Below are 19,026 nucleotides of genomic sequence, written 5' to 3'. Positions count from 1 at the left end.
TTGGGGAAGGGAGACAGGTTTGTATTTAATTAGCCTTTAGATTTCAGATTGCTGTAAAACTCAGTTCAAGTACAGAAAGCTTACTTGTGACCATAAACTTTCAGTATCATGAAGAGACTTTTAATCCTGAAGTTGGTTAAATGGCTGTATATATATAAAGATATATATTTGTATATTCTTTTTCAGCTTCTTTGCCATTATAGGTTATTACAAGATATTGAGTGTAGTTCCCTGTGCTATACAGTAGGTCCTTGTTGGTTATCTATTTTATATATAGAGTGTATATATGTTAATCCCAAGCTTCTAATTTAACCCCCCTTCCCCTTTGGTAACCATAAATTTGTTTTCTATATCTGTGGAGTTACCATATTAGCCAGCAATCCCACTCCTGGGCATATAGCCAGAAAAGATGAAAACCCTAATTTGAAAAGATACATGTACCCCAATGTTCATAGCAGCTCTATATACAATAGCCAAGGCATGGAAGCTACCTAAATGTCCATCGACAGATGAATGGATAAAGAAGATGTGGTACATATACACAAGGGAATATTACTCAGCCATAAAAAGGAATGAAATAATGCCATTTGCAGCAATATGGATGGACCTAGAGGTTATCATGCTGAGTGAAGTAAGTCAGACAAAGACAAATATCATATATCACTTATATGTGCAATCTAAAAAAATGATACGAATGAATTTATTTACAAAACAGAAGTAGACTCACAGACATAGAAATGGCTGTGTTTGTTGATAGGCTTCTTTATCTCAGGCTGTCAGCCTCTTGAAGTACAGCCACTCCTCAGAGATACTTCAGTTGGTTCCAGACTATCGCAATAGAGTCACATCAATTTTTTTGGCTTCCCAGTGCATATAAAAGTTATGTTTACACTATACTGTAGTCTATTAAGTGTGTGATAGCATTACAGCTAAAAAAATGTACATAATTTTAAATACTTTATTGTTTAAAAAATGCCAATTTTCATCTGAGGCTTCAGTGTGTCCTAGTAACGTCGAAGATCACTGATCACCAATCGTTATAACAAATATAATGATAATGAAAAAGTTTCAAATGTGGTGAGAATTACCAAAATGTGACACAGACACAGAGTGAGAAAATGCTATTGGAAAATGGTGCCAATAGACTCACTTGATGCAGCGTTAGCACGAACCTTCAATTTGTAGAAAGTACAATATCTGGAAAGTGCAATAAAATGATGTGTACCTATACGTTGACAATGCTCAATAAACTCAAAGTTTTATGTTTCATTCGGGTTGCTTAAATAACTAAACGGAGATCCAATAGTGGTAAAACTGGCGCCACCAGTTAATTTGTGCCTTGTTTCAGTATATGGTGAATCCCCAAATTACAACACTTGACTTAACAAATATTTTGTATATTTAAATGGCTCATTGTACACTGCATATCTCTCCCTAAACTTATCCCATGCTGCTTCACAGACCCTTCCTGGATGTCTGTCTCCTTACCCCAGTTCACTGGTGGCACTAAGGACCATGTTGGTCCGGGCATCCCATGATGACCCGGAAGTGATGTGGAAAGTTTTGTCTGACTGGACAACTCGTTCTTACCACCTCCTTTTTTTGTTCTCAGAGGGATCATGTACACGCTATATTTCATAGTCAGAATGGATTTTAGCATAAAATATGGGTTCCCATGGTTTTGCTATTTTATATCTCTGTGACATTGGGGAAGTTCCTTAATTCCTCTAAAACTCAATTTCACTATCTATAAAATGGGGATAATATCACTTGTTTTCAGTCTTGTCTTTAAAATTAAAGGAGAACATTTATAAAGAAACTGGCATATATTAGGTGCTCAATCAGTGTTCCCATTTACAGGTCAATTAATGTTGCCTTAGGTGATCTTTATCAGGTCTCTGTAGCTACCTCTTCATTTTCCTCTAATTTAAACGTTTTTTTCCTTAAGTATCACCATTGAAGATAAATAAGATAGTTTATTTTTTCTGTTTTATTTAATGGTATTGTGAAAATATGACTTTCCAATGCTTTTCATTACAAATGTGGAGGATTTTAACAATGTTCCAGGTTGAAGAAGCCTTTTGGCTTATCTAAGAAACCCCTTTACCATTAATTTATCCTTTTATGAGGATATGCCATCCAACAGTCTAAATTCACCCTCAAAGGAAAATTGGAAACGTGACTCTTTTAATACATTACGGACACCATTATAAAGTCACTGCCACTAACAAATTTAGCTTAGAGCAGGGTGAAAGGTAATAGGTAATGTTGATGCCTGTTTTGGGGGGGAGGGAAAAAAAGCTTCAAGTTCTTCAGTGTTTCTACAATAGTAGAAATAGTATAAACATGAATGTTTAGAAGTTTACCTTTGAAAAAATAGGAGAAAAGAGAAAATAAGTTAGTGAAAACTTAAAATGCTGGGGAAGGCAGAGTTATAAATTAAATCAGTATCTTTCCAAGATGACATGTAGCCTTTAGACATGGGTGAATCCAAAACATTAATTTAAAATTTACGATGCCCATTATTTCCTCTAGTGGAAGTTTTCAAAAGCAAAAATCAGGAAATGATGAAGGACATTGACACATTCAACAAATATTTTGAGCAGTTTGTGGGTCTCCAGTTTAAAGCTGCAGTTGAATCAGTTTTGCAAGTGGTTATGAATAATTAAAATTTTATATTTTGTCTTATGATAATTAAAAAACAAATATAGCCAAATTACCATGCAGTATAGATAACCAAAAAGTAATACTGATAGATTTACATGTTTAAAGGTATAAGCCAACCCATACATTTGGTATCTTATCCTAAATCAAAGTTTTCCAGCATTAGTTGGGCCCCCAGCCCCGCGAAAAATAAAAGCAAACTAGAATATATTGATAGGTGCAAGCAGAAGGTGGCAAACTTCCCTAACCAGAGAAGGTTTGTGTAAAGATGAAGGGAGGATTGATTGCTGTGTCAAGTACCTTGAAATGTGTAAAGATTATATAAAAGGCGGCCTATAAGGCATTTATAAAGAGATGTAACCCTCAGGAAAACTTTAAAATGTGCCCAGAGTTCTCAAGTATATATTGAGATAGTACAAACTGTAGATGGAGTAATAGCCAAAGATAGTAACATGGACAATGCCTTAATTAGTCTATCTGTGGAATGGCTTCATCATTCAACTAAAATAAGTTTAGTGAAGACTGTTAGGTGCTAGGGCTACAAAGATGGTAAGATACTCCTGCAGTCTGGAAGAAAAAAACGTAATATTGGATTTCATGAAACCTAAAAATATTCTTACATGTAGAAAAGGAACTTAAATATGGCCTTTTTTCTCAACATAAAATAATTTCTAAATTTAAACCTTGTGTGAACAAAGACATTCATGTATAACCCAATATAATCAAATCTAAACTAAGAACAAATCAAATTTAAACATTGTTATTTCTTTGCAATAATTATTGCATCCTAAAAAAAAGTGCCGACCATGAGTTAATTTTACTTAAATAGAACATTGCTCAGCCTATAAATGAAGGTCAGCAGACACCAGTGTCTTGGAATAAAATAGCCCTTTGGCAAGAAAATGAGCCACACCCCATTTAGTTTTTACAAAAATAAAATTCTTTCCAGCTTTACTAAATTGTAGATGTTGTGCACAGCGTGTACTTCTGCAGTAGTTGGTTCTGCAGCTGTGGAAATATCCATGCATGTAGAAGCCCTAAAAAACATTGATTCGCCATTACTTGCACATGCAGCTCTCATACTTTCTGTAGTACAGCATTCTGTTAAGTTTTATCTGACTCAAGGATAATAGCGAGTAACTACAGGTATAGCTGACACCTTAATTTTCTGCCTTGAACTTCTTGATTGTCCCAGACTTTAAAATGAGCTGGAAAACCCAGGATTCCAAATCTGGTCATCATTTCATTTGGTGGGAGGGGATCAAATGAATGCAGTATATCTGGATGTACTGTCTGCTGTACATGGTTTTCTTCAAAGACGGTACTAAATTCCTGCCATGTACCATGGAAAACACTGTTCTTCTAGGGAGAAAAGAAAATAAACCCATTCTCCTGGTTCTTTCACAGTACACCTGGCACACAGCAGGTCTCCATAAATACAATACATTTGAAAGAGGGTATAAATGGCCATGGATGGCCCTTGCTGATAAAGATTAAATTGTGAAAACCTAATCAGCAAATGGGTAACTTATGAATCATATTGAATAAAATACATATTGATGTGAACCTGTCAGAAAACTAAGCAAATGGCTTGCTTGGTTTTCTTCCTCCTTTACTTGTCTTAAGTGAATGGTCAGGAGTGAATGTTACACACGGATGGCACTTTCATTGTGAGAACTGCTTAACTTTAGAATCAACGAGGATATTGGGACATATTAATATTTTTTCACTTTTTAAAGCAGTGTTATTGAGAGAGAATTCACATTGTGTACCAACCATGTAAATTGTACAGTTCAGCGGATTTTAGTATATTCACAGATACGCACAACCATCAGCAAGTTTTGAATATTTTCATCGCCTTGGAAGGATGAAGGAGGCTTAAAACTCCAGAGTTTTAAGCTATGCCTCTCCCCAGCCCACCACCTCCCCATCCCTAAGCAATCACTAATCTACTTTCTGTCTCTATAGATTTCCCAGTTCTGGACTTTTATGTATAAATGGAACATACGGTCTTTTGTAACTGACTTCTTTCACTTAAGCATATTGTTTTCAAGGTTCATTCACATTATAGCATGTATCAGTACTTCATTCCTTTTTATGGCTGAATAATAGTCCATTGTATGGATATGCCACATTTTGTTTATCCATTCATCCATTGATAGACATTTGGGTTGTTTCCACATTTTGGCTGTTATGAATAATGGGATATGTTAATATTAAATGTCTAACCATGGGTCAGCTAATGAGTTAGAAATGGTACTGACAAGATAACATTTCATTTATCACTGGTCTGCTGTTAATGTAGATACTTGCTTTGACTCTGAACAATAGTGATTTCTACATCTAAGTGTAGCTAATTTTTTCCTGATTCTTTCTTTTTTAATTAATTTATTTTTTAAAATTTCACTTATTATTATTATTATTTATTTTTGGCTGTGTTGGGTCTCCGTTGCTGTGCGTGGGCTTTCTCTAGTTGCGGCGAGCAGGGGCTACTCATTATTACGGTGCACAGGCTTCTCATTGCGGTGGCTTCTCTTGTTGTGGACCACAGGCTCTGGGCATGCGGGCTTCAGTAGTTGCAGCACACGGGCTCAGTAGTTGCGGCTTGCGGGCTCTAGAGTGCAGGCTCAGTAGTTGTGGCTCATGGGCTTAGTTGCTCCGCAGCATGTGGGATCTTCCCGGACAAGGGCATGAACCCGCGTCCCCTGCATGGCAGGCGGACACCCAACCACTGCGCCACCAGGGAAGCCCCCATCCAAAGGATTTTGAAAACTCTAATGCCAATATATTGGATATACATTGTAGGATTTATCACTCTTTTTTTTTTTTTTTTTGCCATACCGCGTGGCTTGCAGGATCTTAGTTCCCCGACCAGGGATTGAACCCGTGCCCCCTGCAATGGAAGTGCAGAGTCCTAACCACTGGACCTCCAGAGAATTCCTGGATTTATCACTCTTGGTTTCTTCCAAACTGGATTTTCTCTCTCAGAGAGCATTTCCCCTTTTGTACACTCCTCACCAAGAAAAAAAATTCCATTTTATTCATTGATTCATTCACTTATTCAGATATTTACTGAGTGCCTCTATAGGTCAAGTTATTTTCTAGGCACTGGGGATTATACCTGTGACTGAAACAAATGAAAATTACCATCCTTATGAAGCTTACATCCTACTAGGGGAAGATACAAAATGAACAACGATATAGTATATTCGATGGTAATGTATTATGGAGAAAATTAAAGTTGAGGGTATAGGGAGTGGGAAGAGTGCATTGCCATTTCAAATCATGTGGTCACAGGAGGCCTCACTGAAAGGAAGATATTTGATGCAAGACATGAAGGAGATCAAGGAGTGACTATCTGGGGAGAAGTGTCACTTAAGTAAATATTTCTAATAACAGATACCAAAATTGTCATGCATTGGTGGGTTCTTGCCCTGAAATTCTCCTTTATATCAGCTTGTTATTTTGGTATTGAACAGAAAAAATATCGTTTACCCAGATCAAATACTCTAGTGGAGTCATGAATTGACCATATATGCTAAGACTATAGTGTCAGTAGTTATGTCTATAGTATTTTGGAAAAATTCGTGGCAATAATGTTTAAAATAGGATATGAAATTATTGCATATAAGTTTTCTTCCCTTTTCCTATCCACTATATACTATATACTGTGTATATAGTATATATATATATATATATATAATATATACTATATTCTGTGTTTAATTCTGAGTTGGATTTTTTAATTGAACTTTTTACTTTGCAGAAATTGTAGACATGTACTTGTAAGAAATAACAAAGAGATCCTGTGTGCCCTTTACTCAGTTTCCCCCAGTAGTAACCTCTTCAAGACCATAGTACAATATACCCAAGCCAAGATGTTGACATTAATACAGTCAAGATGCCGAACAGTTCCGTCACCACTAGAATCCCTTTTGTTACCCTTTTGTAACAGCATGCACTTCCTTCCACCCTCCCCTGCACCTGCCCCATCTCTACCCCTGAAAACCACTAATCTGTTTCCCATTTCTATAATTTTGTCATTTCAAAAATATTATGTAAATGAAATCAGAGTATGCAATCTTTTGGCTTTTTTCATTCAGCATAATTCTCTAGAGATTCATCCAAGTTGTGTATATCAATACCTTCCTCCTTTTTGTTGCTGAGTAGTATTCCATGGTGTAAATGTACCATAGTGTTTTTAACCATTCACACATTGAAGGACATCTGGGCCATTTCTAGTATTGGCTGCTACAAATATTTGTGTACAGGCTTTTCTGTGATTGTAAATTTTCATTTCTCTGGGATTAATTCCCAAAGAATGCAATCTCTGGGTCATATGAGAGCTGCATGTTTAATTTTATAAGAAACTATCAAAATGTTTTTCTGTAGTGACTTGTACCATTTAATCTCCTACCAGCAATGTATGAGTGACCCAGTTTTTCTACATCCTTGCTAGCACTTAGTATTGTCACACTTTTATTTTAGCTATTCTGATAGGTGTGTAGTGATATCCCATTTTTGTTTCATTTTGCATTTCCCAGTGGTTAATGATGCTGAGCATCTTTTTATGTGTTTGTTTCCCATCTGTATATCCTCTTTGGTGAAATATCTGTTCGTGTCTTTTGCCTATTTTCCAATTGGATTGTTTTTTAATGTTGAGTTTTGAGAGGTCTTTATATATTCTAGATAACAATCCTTTGTCAGATATGTGGTATACAGCTATTTTCTCCTAGTCTGTAGCTTGTCTTTCCATCCTCCAAGCAAGGTCTTTCACAGAACAAAAGTATTATTTTGACAAGGCCAAGTTGATCAATGTTTCCTTTTATGGATTGTCTTTTTGATGTTATGTCCAAGCCCTCTTCACCAAACATGGTTCCTGATGAATTTTTCAAAAAATTTTTTCTAAAGTTTTATGGTGTTATGTTTCACATTTAAGTCTGTGGCCCATTTTGAGTTAATTTTGGTGTAAATCTTTACACAATATTACACAAAATGAGGTCTAGGTCAGAGTTCTTATTTTTTTCCCCTATGGTTGTCCAGTTGCTGTAGCACCATTCCTCCACTGATGAGCTTTTGCACCCTTGTCAAAAATCAGTTGAGCTTATTCGTGTAGGTCTATTTCAGAGTTCTCTGGCCTGTTCCATTGTTCTGCATGTGTTGCTCTGTAACCACACTATCTTGATTGCTGTAGCTACAAGGAATGACTTAACACCAGGCAGAGTGAGTCCACCCAGTCTATTTTTCAATAAAGTTTACCTGTTCTAAGACCTGTTTCTTTTCCACATAAATTTTTAGAATAAGCTGGTCTATGACCACAAAAAACTGTGCTGTCAATAGGAGTTACATTAATAAATTAGAATTTTGAGATTGCATATGTAATGTTAATTAAGTTAAAAATGGCAATTCCATTAAGGAAGACAATTTAATTTCTTCTATAGTCTCATGCTAGGTCTTATTTTCTAAAGTGGTGCCTACTTTTATGATTTTTAAATCACTGAACAAATATTAATTGGTCATTTCTCTTCAGATATAACTTGGATATCTTTTTTTTTAATTGCCAATATTGAAACTTTTTCAAAGGAATGACACATTCTTGATTTAGGTATATAACTTTCAAGTTCTAAATCACTGATATGTTTTTGAATTTTAAAATTATTTGAAGAGTTCTTTCCAGAATTTTTAAAGACTCCTGCCCCCACCTTAGATTTCTCTTTGCAAGACTCCTAAACCTACTGCCTTAAGTATGGTTTACCTCTTCTTTTGTTTCAAACAAATGCATTAACCACATAGCAAAACAGAATATGCCACTAAATCATTGGGATTTAGGGTATTGGAGTTTAGGATGTGTTTGTTAGTCATGAATAGTAAATCAAAACATTTTAAATGAAAACTTTTGTGCATACTCATGCTTTGATCTTTGATTCTGAAAAATAAAATCTTAAAAATTACAAAAAGAGGGCTTCCCTGGTGGCGCAGTGGTTGAGAGTCCGCCTGCAGATGCAGGGGACACGGGTTCGTGCCCCGGTCCAGGAAGATCCCACATACCACGGAGCGGCTGGGCCCGTGAGCCATGGTCACTGAGCCTGCGCGTCCGGAGCCTGTGCTCCACAAGGGGAGAGGCCACAACAGTGAGAGGCCCGCGTACCGCAAAAAAAAAAAGGGCACTTGGAAACTTACTATTAGGGATTAAAAAAAGAGGACTGTTAAACTGATTAGGGCTGAAGAAGAAAGGAACAGAAAATGTCACCTTGTTTGGGTGCGGGAAAAGTGAATGAGATCATGCTTTCATTTCTGTCTTGCTTTCTCAAGATAAAGCTTTTCCACCCTTCTTTCTGCTTCATGATTCAGGGTGGAAGCACCAAAAAAACTTGGCTCTCTTTCCCATCCTGTTTTAAATTGGCTTTTATTGTTTTAATAAATATGTCACTGGCAGCCTATAACATTATGAATATGGCATTAAGTGGTTATACTCAGAAAGCAGGAATTTGAAAATCACAGTCCAGATATACTACCTTAAACACAATTAACAGAATTACTTCTCAATAAGGAAAACTTACCTAAGTTATAGCATGTGGCTCATATAGTTTTAGTATAATTATTACAGTGAAATTTACTACCACTAAGCATTGTGTACAGAGTTCTGAAAGGACAAAAATGCGATCCAAGAATAGTAAGCCAAGATGTCATTCAAAAATAAAGGTACTAGGCAGTTCCCATGAATATAAAAGAACTCGTAGAAAAGAGAAATACTCGAAAGTGAAATTCAGCCAATTAAAAAATAGGGCAAAATTAAGATTTTAAGAATAGAGGAGTTTTGGTAAAAGGATGTATGATGATCATTGAATCCATTTAAATACAGAATTAATACTGAAAAAAATTTACTACCACTAATATCAGTGATTTGTTTCTTCCCCATCTACTCCTAACTTTGTTTAGGTTAATAGTCACAGCTACAGCAAAACCTATCCTGTGATGGAAAAAAAGTGTAATTTAAGGAAGAATGCAGTATAATGGTACTCATCAAACAGATATTCCAACTTCTTTCTTCACATATCGCTTATCTGCATTTTTGTATTTGGTCTAATGAGAGACCTTTAAAAGCTCATTCTCTAAAGCAGCGAATTCTCAGAGCCAGCGAGCCTACCATAGTCTACCCCATCAAAAGAACCCTGCTAATGGCTTAGCCAATTTCTGAGGTAAGAGTACCAGGGAGAGGGATAAACTGGGAGAAGGAAGAAGTTGCTCTTGCATGGATGACTTTTTGCTAACAATATGATTTTTAGCAAGCAAAGGCCACAAAAGTTGTTTGATTTGTGGCAGAATTAATTATGAGACTTTTTAGCTGTACCAGGTTAACAGATTGCCAAATAAAATACTGAGCAAGCAAAACTGGTCAGTTATAATTCAGTGTCTAGAAATCTGAGCCAGCATTAGTGTTATGTTTATGGATTCAACTCCATCCTCAAAGAAATGCAGTCGGGGTATCAGCAAAAATAAAATAAGAGTTATGGGGTATCTCCCAGACATTTGAATAGAAAGGGAACATAACACTGTGTGAGACCACAGTATTTTTGCAGCCAATCTTAAGGATAAATCTACATTGTATTCAGGATGCTGTGTTGGGCCAAAACTTAACAATGACCATTATGTGTAGAAAATAGCAACCATTGTTGTTGCCTTAAACTCTCTCTGGAGATTAAAAAACATTTTTAATTAACCTAATAAAACCCCAATGGCAACATAACCAAAGAAATTAACATAACAAGAGAAGAATGTGTAGAAGCAGAAAACCTAGTGCAATTGTTGAGTTATCCTGGCAAATGAACCCTGAACTATGTGAAGCTAGTGACTGTTTACTGTTTTGTCTAAAAAAGCAACTCCAAAAGTATACACATACACACAAACACACACACATTTGGATTTTTCAGCTAGATCTTTAAGCGGGCTGTTTCATGACAAGCTCCCAAAGAAATGGAATTAATTTGTGGTGTGTTTTTGTTTTGTTTAATTTATTTATTTATTTTTGGCTGCGTTGGGTCTTCGTTGCTGCACATGGGCTTTCTCTAGTTGCGGCGAGCGGGGGCTACTCTTTGTCGTGGTGCACGGGCTTCTCATTGTGGTGGCTTCTCTTGTTGGGGAGCATGGGCTGTAGGCGCGTGGGCTTCAGTAGTTGTGGCTGGCGGGCTCAGTAGTTGTGGCTCGCGGGCTCTAGAGCGAGGGCTCAGTAGTTGTGGCGCACGGGCTTAGTTGCTCTGTGGCAGGTAGGATCTTCCCGGACGAGGGCTCGAACCTGTGTCCCCTGCATTGGCAGGCAGATTCTTAACCACTGCGCCACCAGGGAAGTCCCTGTGGTGTGTTTTTAAAGTGTTTATATATATATGTGCTTGCAAGAATTACACGGAGGAATTAGACCGACAGAGTACTTGGTGATTCTTGATGTGAATATTGGCAACCTTAAAGATGTTTTATTAGACAACAAGGCAACAGTTTTCCTCTGTCTTCACAATAATAGCAGAAGTCAGAAAATATTCCACATGCAAATATATCTGAACCTCTTCATGAATGCATTTAACACTTTGAAGTGATGGCAACATCTGGTAACAAGTAGAAACCAGCGTCTTATAAACTGTGGTTTCATGTTACCACTTCATCTGAATTAGTCATTTAAAGGAGTTTTATAAGTCTTCCTAAAAACTGACAAGGTTAATCTTGGACTAGGGCAGACAGGCAGGAAATGCTGAAGCGGCTGTTTCTTTTGAAGGTTTTGTGATTCCTTGTGAGGTCAAAAAGTAGTCGTTTTAAAGTTAAGAAAGCTAAAGCATTGAGATCTTGACAGCTTAAGTGCGATTTTTCTTTTTTGTGTGTGTGGCAATTTTGAAGGAAAACTTGATAAAATTCAGAGTTCTTTATACCTTCCATTCCACTTTTCTCTGAAATGCCTTTATTTTCGAAAAGTGGAGAATTAGAAAATCATTCAGCTGCCAAATATGATCATGGATTCGGTGCCACTGGAAAGATGTAACCTACCGTTTCTTTGGCTGGATTACTTCTTAGGAATCACCCTGTTTTGTAGGGTTACCCAATGGGACAAGAGTAGATGTCTTTTATGTTTATTTATGTGATTTGCATTAAAAGTGCTAAAAGTTTATTCTTTATTATGTAATACACCACTATAGCACATGACAGTGAGTTTAATTCCTTTAGCATGCAATGTTATTATCACAAATTTATTTAACAGATACTTTTTTTCATTTGAAAGTAAATATTTGTTCCTGAATTTTTTTCTTCATTTTGTTGAGACATAATTGACGTACAGCCTTAAGGTGTACAGTATAATGATTTGACTTACATACATCATGAAATGATTATCACAGTAAGTTTAGTGAATATCATCTCATATAGATACAAAATAAAAGAGAAAGAAAAAATTTTTCTTCCTTGTAATGAGGACTCTTAGGATTTGCTCTGTTAACTTTCATATATAACATACAGCAGTGTTAATTTCTCATATTGTACATTACATCCCTAGTACTTATTTATCTTACAGCTGGAAGTTTGTACCTTTTGATTGCTTTCATCCAATCCCCCCACCCCCACCCTCCTTAACAGATACTTATTGCGTGCCTACTGTGTGCCAGGCACTGTTCTAGATGCTTGAGATAGATTGGTGAAAAGACAAATCACTGCCCTCATAGAGCTTAATAAATATTAAAGATGAAAACAGTGGAGCAATTTTAAATCCTTTAATCTATCACTCAGCTTTTAAAGACCTACATTGAATGAGTTTTGAGAACTCTTGCACATTTTACCTGAAGTTTGAATAGGGAAAAATTGATAATTTGTTTGGAATATATGGCAATAAGCTGGAAGATGATAGTTAAAGTAAATGTTTGATTTTTTTGATTCTCACTTTTATTTTTCATTTATCAGTGTTAAAATTAGACCCCTTGAGTAACTGAGGAATGTTATTGATTTAACTTGTGGATTTATTCTTTAGGATGGTCTTAATTTATATGGGGGGGGCGGGCGGTGTGAATGGACATAGTAGCCCTGAAAATTAAAATATGGAATCTGTAACTGCTGTCTTCTTTCATTGGAAGAATTATAGAATACTTAATGTATTTAATGTTCACCATGGGAAGTGAATGTATTGCTCAGTTATTTTTGCCTATGTGAGTAGTACAAGAGCTGACTCAAAGGAGATGACATGATGGTTCCTGTCCTGAAGTAAAATAAGATGATGGGGTTGTGGTGGAAAAATGATGTGGTCATGCCCATATTTGCTCACATCTCTTGTTGGTTTCCTTTTATAGAGGAAAACCAAAGAGAGTCTCATTTCTTATTTTTTAAGTTTCCTTTTTGTATTTTCTTTTCATGCCAGTTTCCTTTTTTTTCCCCTTAAAATTGCATTATCCTGATTTGCAGTTCAGTTGGCTCAAGCTGTGCTTTGTAATAGTATAAGTACCCCTTAGAATGGTCATAGTGGAGGCATTATACCCATTTTAGGGAATCAATTACATATATGGACACAGACACTCTGAGTTCCTTGAATGTAAAAGACATATTTCATAAATCTTTCTATTTCCTGATGCCATCTAAGTACAGTGCCTTTTACAGAGTGGATGTTCATTCAGTGTTCGTGGTAACGAATGAATATGAGTCAGGAATTTTATTTTTGCTTTCCAAAATACAAAATACTTTTTTATAAGCTCATGGAATTTTTAAAAGCTTACTTTTATGGAAAATTTCAAACATACAAAGTAAAATAGCATAAGGAACCCCCCCACAGTTTCAACAGTTTATCAATATTTGATGTTCTTATATTTCATCTTTTCTCTCCCCTTTTTTGTTGTTTGGGATTTGCTTTCAAATAACCTGCATATTATTTTACACATAAATACTATAGTTCACTTCATTTTTAATATTTTAAAAGTTATAATTCTGCATTTCATACAGAGTCTAACTTTCAAAGCCTTTCTTTTCTAGTATCAGAGAAAGAAACTGTTACTGATTATCAGAAGAAAAATCTGATTTGCTACATATGAACTGGATATTTTTAAGTAGTTTTATAACATATTGTCTTTCTTAATCTTTTAAAAAATGTATTAAAAGTTTCTAAAAACTACACTATCGTGATAAATTCCCATCTCATGGACATGAACCTGATTCTGCAAAATATTCTTTGGAGTAAATAAGCTATAGATTGGTCCCCTCAGAATTGATATTAATCAATGAATTCTTCTTTTCACAGTTCAACAGAACAGAACTCGCGTTAAAACCTATTCTGGTAATTGCATTCTCAGTTTTGAAATTTCTTGTTAAAAACCTATGGACCTTATGTTTTTTGTCTCTAAAATTAGATGACTCCATCATAAATATTACCAAATAAAGCACCAGTTCTCAATAGAAAAGTATGCCACAGAGTCCCTTGGAGATCAAAATTACTTGTATAATAACACTAAGATGTTCTTTGCTTTTTCACTATACTGACAGAAGCAATGGTGGGTAAAACTGCTAGTGCCTTAGCCCCACACTGTATGAGTAGTCTTTGTATTCAACACCATACCCTTCCTGTTAGAAACATACCTATAACATGCAGTTCATTAATGAATGTCCTTGATTAAGCAGGAAAAATTAATTTTATTAAATCTCAACTCTTGGGTATACATCTTTTCAATATTCTGTGTGATGAAATGGGAAGTACATAAAAACATTTCTGCTGCATATGGATTTACAATGATTGTCTTGAGGAAAAGCACTTGTGCAGTTTTTTGATTTGCAAGCTAAACTAGCTGCACTTTTAGAAAACAGAAAACCATTTTTACTCGAAAGAGCGAATGACGCATTAACTGATAATTCAGACCTGAATATTTGGCAGATATGTTATCAAAAGTGAATCAAGTGTGCTAGTCACTGCAAGGAAAACGGCTGGGAGTATTTGTTGCCAATGATAAAGTTAGAGATTTCAAGCAAAAATTCAAATTCTTGAAAACTTGCGTCAGCCACCATACATCAATACTTAGACTTTTCTAATGAGGTTGGTGGTGTTTTTAATGGAAGTGATTTGTTAGATATTGTAAAATGAAGTGTGACAACACATCTGTACTAGTCAGACAGTATTGTTCCATATGATCAGTGCATGATGTTCTGAAATCAAGCGTGGGTAAAAGGTCCATTTAAAGTGCAAGATAGGGGCACGGGTTCGTGCCCCGTTCCAGGAAGATCCCACATGCCGCAGAGCAGCTGGGCCCATGAGCCATGGCCGCTGAGCCTGCGCGTCCGGAGCCTGTGCTCCGCAACGGAGAGGCCACAACAGTGAGAGGCCCGCGTACCGCAAAAAAAAAAAAAAAGTACAAAAAAATAAAGTGCAAGATAGACCAATGGATTTTAACGTTAACAGAGTATGATAACGTCATTGATCTGATATCAGATTCCACACTGCAACAACTATTTAAGAAACTAGCACTTACCCAGTTTTGGCGTGGTATTATAAAGAAGAATATCCATAATTATCCGAAAAGGCTCCTAAAATACTTCCTTTTTCCAAACAACGTATCTGTGGGAGGCCCTGTTTTCTTCATATACTTGAATCAAAACAACATATTGCAACAGACAATGCAGAAGCAGATATGAAAATCCAGCTGTCACTGTATTTAGTTAAACAAAGATGTAAACAATATACTCTTCTATTTTTTTTTCCTGCAAAAACCTTTGTTTCCATTTGGCCCACGGCTTAGGTGAGGGCCCCAGGGTGGTCAAAAAGCTGCCTAGGGCTGCAGAGAGGGGCTTAGGCAGAAGCCCTGACACCAGAGGGATGCAGAGGGGCCCCTCAAAGACCGTTGGGCTGCAGAGGCCCCTGTCGTACTTGAGGGTGAGCCTTTGGAAGGGCTACTGGCTCAGCACCCCCCCTCCCCCCGGCACTCCAACCCCGGCGGCAGCCTGCGCTAGTGGGAGGTGAGGTTAGTCAGGTGGTCGCCATCTGCTTGATGAGTTTCAGCTGCTCCTCCAGGAAGCGGCTCTCCAGGAAGTCACGGGTGGGTGTCTGCGCGGCCAGAGCCCAGGGGTGCAGGTCCACAAGGGCCTGGCTCAGGTTCTTCTCCAGGGCTGTGGCAGCTTCCTTATTGTCCAGAGTTTTACCCCATTCATTTTGGGACGGCTTCTGTGCTCCTGGAAGAGGGCACAGCCACTGTGCTGGTTTTGCATCTTCAAGAGATGCTGGGCGCCCTTGCCCTTCTCAATGGTGGACTCAGCAAAGAACTGGCCCACGTCCTCCAGAGCCACATCATCGCGGTAGAAATAGAAGCCCAGAGAGAGGTAGGTGTAGGAGGACCCAGATGCACGTTGACCCCTGTGGTTGACGGCTGCTTCCACCTGGGTGGAATAATTCTGACAAATCTGGGAGCTCATGGTTGATCAGCAGTAAGGAGCTAAGCTCCAAAAAAAACGGTGCTGGCTGGTTCCGGAGGCTGAGGACGGCATAGTGGTTGGTTCCTAAGGGTGTGACTGGAAAAGAGGTTCCAGGGTGATTGGAGGCTGGAAAAGGGGGCGTCCCTGGGTCTGTTCCATTCAAACAGTGTTGAAGCAAGAGACATCCGCAGGAGCGAGGCATGCCCTGCCTCTTCCCACTACATTTTTTAAAAATATAGTTTTCATTTTAAAATGTTATTTATATTAGCATGAGGTGGGTTTAATTTTTTTTAAATAAATATCTTTAAACTTTCTTAGTTGTAACTTCTAATATGATAAAGACACTGATCTAACCCATATATCAAAAAGCTCTTTGGGGTCCTCAGGTCCTGAGGCCAAAAAGTTTAGGAGCTGCTCGGTTAGTTGGGTTTTTTTGTTTCTTTTCCTTCCCTATCCTTTTTTTGAATGAGAGACTCTCAGGATAGGAAGGTGTAGAGCATATGAGTTATTTCTTTGTATGATTTTATTAGCTATGAACAGAACACAATGTCCCCCCCAGTTTCATTGAAATATAATTGACATATAACATTGTATTAGTTTAAGGTGTACAACGAAATGATTTAATATATGTATATATTGTGAAATGATTACTACAATGAGTCTAGTTAACATCCACCACCCCACAGTTACTTTTTTATTCTTGTGATGAGAACTTTTAAGATTTACTCTCTTAGCAACTTTGAAATATGCAGTTCAGTGTTGTTAACTGTATATAGTCACCACAGATGTCTTCCAAATCACTTCCTTATCCCATGTGTAGTTCAACTGATAATTTTTGGAGGACCCATGCTTTAAATCCTTCTATTTATTTCAGCCTTTTTTTTTTGCGGTACGCGGGCCTCTCACTGTTGTGGCCTCTCCCGTTGCGGAGCACAGGCTCCGGACGCGCAGGCTCAGCGGCCATGGATCACGAGCCCAGCCGCTCCGCGGCATGTGGGATCTTCCTGGACCGGAGCACGAACCCGCGTCCCCTGCATCGGCAGGCGGACTCTCAACCATTGCGCCACCAGGGAAGCCCTATTTCAGCCTTTTGTTTTAGGGCATTAGGGCAAGGTATATAATTTAATATATAATAAGACATCCTGTTTTAAAAGGTTGATTACTTTGTTATGCAAAAACAGAGCTCACAAATATTTACTGTTGGGGAGACAGCCCTTGGAATATTGAAATTAAGATGTTCTTGTGGCTTATTTAACCCCCGCCCAATCATGACGTAAACCAGATCTACCTGATTGTTAAAACTGACACAGCCAAGCAACAGGAAGTTTGTGTACCTAATACTGTTCCTGGCATAAATTTCCTAAACTTTCCAATATAGCCCAAAATTACAGTAGCAATATCCTCCGTGTTAATTTGGTACCTGTTTTACGTTAGATCCCTTTGCTTTGATGTTTCACTCACTGTGAGTGTTATTTGTTTGTTTACTTTATAAGTCATGAAGATGGGTAAAATCCTGTTCCATTAAAGGACGATAGATCACTGTTACTGAGGTGTGGCATTAAGCACAGTGGGAGAGGCCTCCATTGTACGTGTCACACATGGAAAGAATATAACCCGTACTGGGTGTGGTGGGGAGAGGATGATGTTTGAATGAAAGTTGGAAGAGACTTTAAAAATACTGTGTCTAGGTCTTGTGTCCTAACTGCAGATTACACTGATACGTCTATGAAATGCTCATGCAGCTTTGGGTGTGCCTCTTTCCTTCCTTTCCACCCTGAAGGGTGTATGTGTCCATAGGTGCATGTGTGAACTTTTAACTTTATGGATTTGTTTGTAACATTTGAGAGAGAGTGAGAGCTTGTGCACTTTACATGTACAGATAAAACATAGGTTGGTTTCTGTTGACTTTCCCCAGCATTCATCATGATGAATTTGGAAATGTAAAAGTTGTTTTCATTCTGTGGCCTGCTTATAAAAATGTGCAATGGATTACATAACCCTTGCCACCATCTTCTGTTCCCAGAGCAATTTTCATTACCCATAGTAAAAACAGAGATGCTGTTCACACACATACTCACACACATACACAAACGCCAATACCCCCCCTTGGCCCGCACACCTGCACATACGTCATATGATGAGACATTTAGAAGGTTACAGCATGGGCTGCAGGCCAAAACTGGCTGAACTACTGATGTGATACAGCAGTCTTTCAGGAAATGTCCTGGTATTTACTAAGTAGAAGATGTCCATTTTTAAAGGGAGTATCCATTCCTAGAACTTTCACCACAATATTTTGCAGTTGAAGTGAATTCTATCATGTTATGGTGAATAGACTTTAAAATCAACAACTGGGTGTTGACAGATTTCACTGTGATCAAAGATTAGCCTTAGAGTTCAGAAAGCTAGAAAGCATATACATTCCAGATGACCAAGAAAGGGAAAGACAAGGAAGCTGTTTCTGGGTAGCGTGATCATTGAGGAAGTTATTTTTTTTTAATTTTTGGCTGCATTGGGTCTTCATTGCGGCGAGCGGGGGCTACCCTTTGTTGCGGTGTATGGGCTTCTCATTGCCGTGGCTTCTCTTGTTGCGGAGCACAGGCTCTAGGCACGCAGGCTTCAGTAGTTGTGGCACGCGGGCTCAGTAGTTGTGGCTCGCGGGCTCTAGAGTGCAGGCTCATAGTTGTGGCACACGGGCTTAGTTGCTCCATGGCATGTGAGAACTTCCCGGAGCAGGGCTCAAACCCGTGCCCCCTGCATTGGCAGGTGGATTCTTAACCACTGCGCCACCAGGGAAGCCCGAGGAAGTTAATTTAATAGCACTTGGGACAGACCCATATAAGTGTTGTGAAGTGACAAGTGTGGCTAAAGAAAAGTAAGGCTGGGGAAACCCAACATTGCTGGCCTGTCACTGATACTGTCTTCTTACCGGAGGCAATTGCCTGTGCCCCA

The 19,026-nt window shown here is 37.9% G+C and overlaps 1 protein-coding gene and 1 pseudogene across 2 annotated transcripts in view; one reads left to right on the top strand and one right to left on the bottom strand.

The window, feature by feature from the left end:
• The window catches only part of PLS3 (plastin 3), a 90,211-nt gene that overhangs the window by 8,960 nt on the left and 62,225 nt on the right, over window positions 1-19,026 (top strand). The window lies entirely within an intron of this gene.
• On the bottom strand, window positions 15,607-16,074 carry LOC101322004 (ferritin light chain pseudogene; annotated as a pseudogene).

The sequence above is a fragment of the Tursiops truncatus genome, chromosome X (assembly GCF_011762595.2).
Source record: "Tursiops truncatus isolate mTurTru1 chromosome X, mTurTru1.mat.Y, whole genome shotgun sequence".
In the NCBI taxonomy this organism is placed as follows: domain Eukaryota; kingdom Metazoa; phylum Chordata; class Mammalia; order Artiodactyla; family Delphinidae; genus Tursiops; species Tursiops truncatus.
Note: the sequence above shows the minus strand (reverse complement) of the source record. Positions and strands in the feature narration are given on the sequence as shown.